Genomic DNA, 8,978 nt, shown 5'->3' with positions numbered 1-8,978 from the left:
CCCTGACGTCAGGGTGAGGGGCGGAGGGGGGAGGACGACGGGCAAACAGCCTCTTATTTATCCCAAAAGGTCACAAGTGCCTTGGAAGAGGCTGGAGTTGGATCCTCGCGGTCCGGAGGAGGCCAGCGTCTCCTCGAAGGAGAGATTTCACAATTCATCTCATTTGTTCGCTGTGGCATTTTCATCACGGTAGTTCGACTTATGCAATTACATAAAAAACATCTAATGAAATCTCGGTGACACAAAACATGAACGTTTATATTGGCCTCCCCGTGCCGCGGAGTTGATCTTGGCCGGGGCGTCCAGACAGACATTCTGCATTCTTCAGAGATTAAGCACTGAAACGCTCCGGAGAAACCCAGCTGCCCGCTCCCCCTGCAGCCGCGCCGCTAATTCCAACCACATGCTCGCCGGCCGGGGAAAGGGGAACACGTACCTTATACACACACACACGGGTACCGCCGGGGACCCAGCCTGGCACCCCGCACACCCCCCGGCCGCATCCCCATCGCCACCAGTACTCATGGGTCTCCGAAAATAAATACATGCACAGCGAGCACGACGGCTTGGCGGATAGAGTGTTAGGTATAAATAAGGTACTGCAGCAAAATCGTTAAGGATGTAAGAGGAGCGATGGGTAAACTTGAGTCGGGGCTGGAGACCCCGGGCCCGACCCCGTGGCTGCGATGCCACGCTGCCTGCGCAGCGGCTTGCCGGTGCTCCCGGTTCATCGGCCCGCAAGATGTCAGACCCCAGTCGAAATAAAGGAGCCCGGGAGGCTCTGGGCAGTGAAACCCTCATCCTGCAGCCCCCCTCCTTTTAAAAATTCTTCTGTCTAAATCAAGCTGATCATTAAAAAAAGGAAAAAGAAGGGGAGGATGAGGTGTGGAGGGCAGGGACTTCGTTCTCAACAGCGCACAGGGAGCCGGGCAAGGAACCACAGTGCTTCCAGAGGTGGGGGTGGGATGGGGACGAGGGGAGCGGACGCTCCATCCCGACGCTGCCCACGTCGCCCGTGCATGGGTTTCAGGCACATCAGCATCAGCGTGTCCTGAGCTGCCCCGGACCCGCACCCAGGTGCCACTGGGCCACGCCGCTCGCGGGCGGCCGCAGCGCCGGCAAGCAGAGCCACCTCACCGGCACCGGCCAAGGCACGTCCCACCACGCATCCCCGCTCCCGCCGCAGCCGCTCCCGTGTTTTAAGACCCAGGGCAGTGACTCCGCTGCAAATGCCCATGTCAGTGCCCGCCGCAGCCTGGGGAACATGGCTTGTCCAGTAAAAGCACAACACAGTGTCCAGAAAGGCACCCGTCGTGTTGAGTGACACCACTGAACCAAAAGCCACCGCAGCTTTGTTTGCACCACGCCGGTGCGTGGCTGGCTGCAAACCCCGCATGAGACCTCGCTGCCATTGCAGGGGGAAGAGGGGCGAATCCTGGCCAGCACCGGCTCACGCCACCGGTGATTTCTCAAAATATGGGTCAGTTCAGCGAGCGGGACCAGCGCCGGCTCACGGGGCCAGATGTGGCCGCCGCGCTCCTGCCCCGCACCACTGGCTGCAGCTGGAGCTCTTGAAAAGCCCCCAGCTGCCTCTCTTGCGAGGACGGGGGGGTCCGAAGTGCAAAACCAGGGGACCCGTGGCCCCACCGCCCCTGGCCCCCCCCACCGGTGCCCTCGTTTTAAGGGTGGAACATTTTCGACGTACTACAAACCATCGGCAAAACAAGATGTCAGGGCTGTAACTGCTGCTGGCGTCAATTCTGCCGGGGCGTGGGAGGGATCCAGGAATAACAAGGGGGGGTTCAGCGAGCAGCAGCCCCTTCTCTTGGGTTGCAGCCGGGGCTCCGGCCCCGCGGGCGCATCGGCCGGCTGCCCGCACGGGATGTCTGCAAAGGCTCGGGCTTTATCGCCTTGCACGGAAGGAGGAGAAAAGATGGGGTGGGGGGGGTGAGAGAGAGAGAGAAGGAAAGAGAGGAAAAATAGCCCCTTATTTCACTTTCATCAAGGAAGCATCCAGCCGTCCAAAAAATTTAATGTCATATTTTAGCAAGAAAAACAGCTGTTGTGGTACTTTAAGGCCCAGCATATTTTGGCCAGGGCTGCATGTTGTGGATATTGGCTGAGTCAAGGTTAGCTGTTAAAAGGCAGAAATTCTAGACCCATACGAAGAAACATTGCGTTCCTTTATATTCAGATAATATTTACTCCCAGGCCTGTTTTGTTTTGTTTTCTTCTCCCTCCTGGAGGGGGGCCCGGCCCCGGGCTGCGGCTGCCCTTGGCATTGCCACTGCATGGGCAGGGGGGCGGCCGCACCCAGGGCACGGCGGTTTGGGGGGCGATGGAAGCAACGGGAAAAGCAACAGGAAAGGGGAGGCTCCGCCTGGCACCTCCGACTTGAGTTGTGCCCTCCGATTTTCGGCGCCGCCTGGCTTCGAGCCATGCCTCGTGCACAGGGAGAGACAGCGGGGCAGGAGCCGGGGCTTCGCTGCCGGGTGGGAAGCGATGGGTCCCCCCCCAGCAGCACGGGCACCGGGGGGGTCGGCTGCTTCCCCGCCGTGCTGCAGGGAGGATGGGGACCCACGAGATGCGCGCCGGTCTCGTGGCACAGCACCCACATACCTTTTGCCGTTCACATTGGGTCGGACTTTTATTCCCCCGCAAGGGGAATAAGGGGTAGGCAAAGCGGGAGAAGGGGGAGCGAGCTCCCGTGCCGTCGATCCCATCCCCTGCCCCAGCTGAGGTGCCAGCACTCCTACAAAAACCCCCACAACATTAACCCCACAAAAATTAAGTGCCATTTTAATGAGGTGTTTTGTGGCTTTATGTTTTCATAACTTTGTTCTGTTAGAGCACGTCTATGTTTTTACGCTATCGCCCATTTAAACGCCTGTATCTAATGCTGGTTCCCAAACCGGCTGTGCCCAGGCTGCCGTGCTCAGGACCCCTCCAAAAGGTCTTTGCGCGATGGCTCCTTCCAGCTCTGACCTGCGCCGTGCCACGAGAGCAAACGGAGCTCCTGCGCCAAGAAAGGGGGGGGCGGGGGGTGCATTTATACTGCATGGAAATGAAACCCCAGAAAACCGGACATTGCAGGAATTGAAAAATTCTGCACGGGGTGAACCCGCTGCCCCTCAACAGAGGCATCGCAGGGGCACCGCGGCCGGGGGCACCCACAGAGCTGCACGTCCCGATGCGGAGAGCCCCCCGGGCTCTGCAGCCCTGCGCCCGGTGCGATGCCACCCAGGCTGTAAATGACTCATCTTCTCACAAAGCGGGTTTGCTAAGGAAGAAAGAAAAGCCCTTGCCCTGAAACAATTCCTCTGCGCTTGCCAAGCTCGGCGGGAGCAATCCACGCTGTCTCTCTGCTTCTCCGGAGCGCCCAGCACCGGCGTCCCCCCGCCGTGGTGTCACCTCCGGAGCCCCACCGGAGCTGGACCCCCGGCCTCCCCGCAGCGCCGGGGCTTTCCTCCCCGCCTCCCGCCCAGCGCCATGCCTTACCAAACTCGGAGCCACCAAACGCAACCCCGCATATTTCGCTAACCTCAGACGCTTGGATAGGGAAGGCTGCAGATGAGAAAAAAAAAAATAAATAAAGGGAAAAAAAAAAAAGGAAAAAAAAAAAGTCCAAGGTGGAACCGCAATGTTTATAAAATGGGTCACTGAATTATACATAAAAATATTTTCCTTGTGAATGCAATTACTTCCTGGACTTGTTATTCCACAGATGCTTAAGTTCGCCTCAAGCAACTCCAATAAATGCTTTACAGTCTGCTAGATCAACAGTAGCAGCGCTGGAGCGAATTGAGCAGCGCTGTTTCAAATTTGTCAGAAAACCACACAGTGTTTTCATGCGCACGTTTTAGAAACCCAAACAAAACGATTCCCAACCATCGCGCTCCCTTTCCTTATGGCTTTTAATGGGTTTCACATGAGCTCCTCCAGACACGGGCAGAGCCCCAGGGGCTCAGGACACCCGGGCAAGTGCTCCCCGAAAGCTGGGGAGCCCCCGGGATGAGACCGGGACCGAGCAGGGATGGCACCTCCCATCGCGCTCCCGTATAAACCCTGCTCCTCCTCGCTCCCAAATTTTCCTGTCTCATCCTCCTGCAAGGTCTGGCTCGCCCGTTAGGTACCCGGGGGGCAGCGGGATGTGTAACCGGCTTAGGAGGCTTTCCCAGGGGAAATTAATTTTGGGAGCGAGGGGTCAGGGCTGCTCCTACCTGCTGCGGTGCCTACCGGCGGGTGAGGGAGAGTTCAGGGGCTGGGGGACGCGCACGCCACGTGGGGTTTAAAAATGCAGTGAAAAAAGCCCAGAGGAGCTGCAGCAAAGCTGGTGGGAAGGGAGAGGAGCCGAGGCGGTGGCCGGCTGGTTCCCGGTGTGGGCACAGCCTGGCTATAACAGTTTTCTCCCGTGGCAGGGACACGTTATTGGGTTTTTTCTCCTCTATCCAGCCACCGATTTTCACAAAACTCAAAGAAACTCAAGGCCGTGGAGGGTGTAAAGTTTGTCTTTTTTTTTAACGCACGTAAGGCTTGGCCCAAAGGCCCCTGAATAAAATCCTGGTCCATCTGGTGCATCTTGATCTTCAAAACCTCAAAGCTACTTTTGTTTAAGAGCAACTGAAAGTATTTAGTGCTGCTTCCAATGACCTTGAATGGGAAAGCAACTGAGGGCTGGGGTGTTGGGACACCCGAGGATCACGGAGCAGAGTGCGTTATGCCAATAAAATAAATTAATATCTGCCCAGGAACACTCAAGATTCACTCCAGGACTAAGAGGTGGCTGTAACAAGATTATCCCGTTAACAGATCACCAGTGGACCAGAAACGTGCTTTCAGGTCTCTGCTTTCACTCCAAATTTCATCCACGAGATTTTCTGTCAGCAGGATAAACGGGTTAAAAGGTGCCTGCAAAAATGGGCTTATAAAAAGCTCCTTATTCTCTTGCTTCAAGGACACAGCTGCCTCCCTTTCCCCCTTGTATGGGAATCCCAGCTCATTTTGCCTTTTTATAGGCCACCGTGGCAAACCAGGACACCGCTCCTCTCTGCCAGCGGCCAGGGGTCGATGGCAGCCGGACGCCAGCCTGCCCACCGCGGTGTCGCAGCATCGGCTGGGACATGGCCTCATCCCTGTCCCTTGTCCCGCGGGGAGCCGGCAATGGCAGGCGCTCAGCAGATGATGCACAGCATGCAAGTCCCACGGGACCACAGAGAGCATCAGCCTCCTCGGCGAGGGCACCCCTGCAATCCCCAAATTCCCAGCAAGGCAAATCATTTATGAGCAATCCCACCCTGCCGCCGGTGGAAAGCGCTTTGCCAAAGGGAAGGAGCCGGGTTTCCCTCTGCCCCCGCTCCCAGCCCTGGGACGGGGACAGGGACGGCGTCTCCACGGCCAAGCCGCACGCGGGGCTGCACGACCAGCGCAGCGCTGCCCGCCTCAGAGGTTAAACCAAGGGCCCCGCAGGGAACGCGCTGGCATTTTTATTTGGGATTAGGTCCCAGCACATCTTAATTTTCAATTCAACCGCCGCTGAAAAGAAACATAAAATAAAACAAGCGCCAGCGGTGGGGAGGGAGGGAGGGAGGGAGAAGGCAGCACCGGGTCTGCCCACGGCCCCGAATTAGCTGCAGAAAAATGTTAACGTTCCTGCGCTGGCCCCCAGCCAAGGGACGGAGCAATTCAGGAGACGGCGACGCAACCGCCGGCGAACACGCGCATGGTCTGCAGGTCCTGGTGCCGCAGCCGGCGCGCAAAACCCCGGGGCGGTGGCTGTGGATGGGGGAGAGCACGAGCCCCGCACCCTGCTCCTGGGGATGGCCCCAAGGTGCTTTTAAATGCCACGAGTGTTTCTATTCCTAAGGCAAAGAGGTTGGGAAACACCACGCAAGAAGCGATGCATCCTATGTGGGATTTCACTGTGGCTGGACACCGTCCGGCTCCAGGTCCCCAAGCCGGCAGTGCCCAGGTCGGAGGGGTCAGACCCTGCCTCCAGACGCGTGAATCGCTGCGATTCGGGGGCAATGGGCAGGGCGGCACAGGGACAACGGCCCTGCTGGGGGAAGCACGGCGTTCCACAGAGCATCCCCGGCACCCCGTGCCAGCCCTCACTGCAAACGCGCATCAGCTCCGCTGCCCCCCAACCCCCGGGGTCCCACCAGCTCATTGCAGACCCCAGCACCCCCACTGCAGACCCCCCCAGCACCCCACGCAGCATCCACCCAAGCCCTGGCCCCAGCCGTGCCTGGCTGCTGGCACAGTTTAATAACACCGGCCCACGCCCTGGCATCCGCCGGCTGCCCCAGCCCTCCTGATTTTGCCATTTGCCGGGCGCTGGAGGCAGCGAGCCGCGCTCGAGCGACGGTGAGGGCTCCAATCTGTTCCTCATTAGGAGGGGCAGACAGCCCAGCGCGGGAGTCTGAGCCCTGATCTCCTTTCCAGTTGGTATCCGTCAGCAGATGTACAACAAGTGGTTGGATATTTCAGCGGGCATGTGTGTGACAGAGCCGTTAGCTTTTTTTCCAGCTGCGGGGGGATAAAATGCCGCGGCTCGAGCCGAGGCTTCGCCGGTCACACGCGGAGCCCGACGGCAGGTCCCGGCGCACCGGCACGGCTGCCAGCTCTGCTCTGCTCCGCTCCGCCGGCGTGGTGGTTTATTTTACCAAGGTCTTTCTTGGAAGAAGCGGTGATGAAGTTAACAGCCTGTGAGCCATAATTGGCTCACATTAAATCAAGGAAATGATATGTTTTGTTTTGCCCTTTTTTTTTTTTTTTTTAAAAAAAAAAAAGCATATTAAACAGGAAAAAACCACACAGAGCCAAGGAAGGAGCAGGCAGCCGCTCTCAGGAATTTGGGGGGAGATTTGTGTCCCAAGGCATAAAGAAATCCAGTCCTTGCCATCAGAGGAAAAGCAGCTTCACTTCAAATACCCAGCAGAAATGCCCATAGCAAGGGAAGGGGGATCAAAAAAAAAAACCAAACAACCCAGGTTGTGGCACTGCAACAGGCGCCGCTTCAAAGCCTGTCCCAGCAGCCCACGGAGCTGAACTGGACACATTAAAAAAACAAAAAAAAATTCTTCTTGAAAGTCATTTTATTTATCTCGCCACCTCTCAACCAACACAGGGTGTCAAAAACCTTGTTGGTGCCTTAAGGTGGCTCTGGATAGACAGGATATTTCAGAAAGGAAACTTTCTTGTGCTTGTTCTTTAAATTCTATTTTTAGCCCCTATGGCTACATTCTGGATGTGAGCAGAGCCGGGCGATGGCAGAAGCGTCTTCCCAAGGCTGCAGGGCACCTACGCCATGGGGTCTCAGAGGGATAGCATCCAGCCCCCGAAGCCTGCCCCGGAGACATCCCCGCAGCCCAGCGAGGCTCGGCTGTATTTCTACGCGCGCTGCCGCAGCCGCTGCGGTGCAGCCCTGCGCTCGCCGAGTTTTCACCCATCCCCATGAGCAACCAGTGCCGCTGCTTCGCACCGCCCGAGCCCCCTCCCAGCTTGTCACCGGGGCACCGAGAGCCACCGGGGCTTGTCCCGGCTGGAGGCAGCCACGGCCGCGTCCCGGCTCACCCTGCCCAGCGCTGGATTTTGCGGAAAACCTGAGCTACTCCCCAGGGCTGGCCCGTCCAAAAGCATAGCATCCTTGGAGATGCTCGGCCCCTGCTTTCACGCGGCGTCGCTGCACGGACGTCCCGCATGAGGATCAACCACATCATCTGAGCGAGGTCAGACACAGATTTATGGGGTGCGAGGACCACGGGGGACCAGCTCTGAGCATGGCTGGCCACATCCCTCCCTCTCCCAGGAGCCACCACAGCCCCCGGGAAATCCAGGCTCCAGGAGCGTGCGTCCAGGAGGGCTGCAAGGCCCCTGCGCTGCCTCGACGCTGCTCGCACACGCCGGCCCGGGCCAGCGGCCACCCAAAAGCTGCAGCAGAGATGCAGCGAGAGGCGAAGCCAGCGCAGTGCACGGGGAGGGCTGGAAACCTGCAACCTGCCCCCACATCCCCTTTTTATCCCCCATCTCAGTTTCACTTGTACCTGCGGGCACTGGAAGTTGTGGGTCACGAGGGTTCACGTGACCTGAAAAAAAAGCCCCACAAGCTGGAAAAAAACATCCCACTTTTGGTAAATCCCATGCAGAGCTGAAGATCGTACCCACATCTTCCAGCTCATCCTGGCTTCTGGATTAGCCAGGTCGGAAACGGGACACCAAAACCTCACGCTGTAAGCATGGGGGGATGAACAAGTCTTTCACTTGCGTGGCAACCAGGAAACCCCCTAAATTCAACCCTTTTCCAAGTTAAAAACAACAGAAAAACCGCAATGGGAAATTCTAATTTTGCTTGGAAATGTCATTTCCAAATGGCACATGAGAAATCAAGCTCTGACCTAGCGTTGCTGACAGGCAAATATTTATCCTCACAAAATTTCCACATAAAACCATCACTTTTGTCAGTAGGTCTGGACACCAGAAGCAGAGGGGGAAGGCAGCAAGAGGGGAGCCAGGAGGCACAGGGACAGGCAGCCCTGCCTGCCCCGTCAGAGCCACGGGCGGCTGCGACCCCTCGAACAGATCACCGCAAACACAGCGGGTCTCTTTGAGGCTCATTTTGAGACAAGATACAGCCTTTTCCAACACATTCATAGCAAGTATCTAATATTTCTTCAAAACTAGCTGTACCATTTTTTCCAATACATTAAACCAATACAAGCCTCTGCTCCCGAGCCCCGCAGCACTTCATCATTCAGCACCGCCGCTCTCGCCCGTGTCGGAGCAGAGCAGATCCTGTCCGACATACATTTCTCAGTCTATTAGGCAGAGTTATTCTTTTGCTCTGTGTTTTGATACTTACAAAGCCATTACCATCCCTCGCATGCACATCCATCATCGGGCCTTCAAACTCCAGAAAGTCCCAAAAAACTATTTTCCACTCACCATGCAGCCTGCCAGGCTCTGTTCTTCTACTCTGCGTT

This window comes from Mycteria americana, chromosome 17 (genome assembly GCF_035582795.1).
Source record: "Mycteria americana isolate JAX WOST 10 ecotype Jacksonville Zoo and Gardens chromosome 17, USCA_MyAme_1.0, whole genome shotgun sequence".
In the NCBI taxonomy this organism is placed as follows: domain Eukaryota; kingdom Metazoa; phylum Chordata; class Aves; order Ciconiiformes; family Ciconiidae; genus Mycteria; species Mycteria americana.
This window is presented reverse-complemented; position numbering follows the sequence as displayed.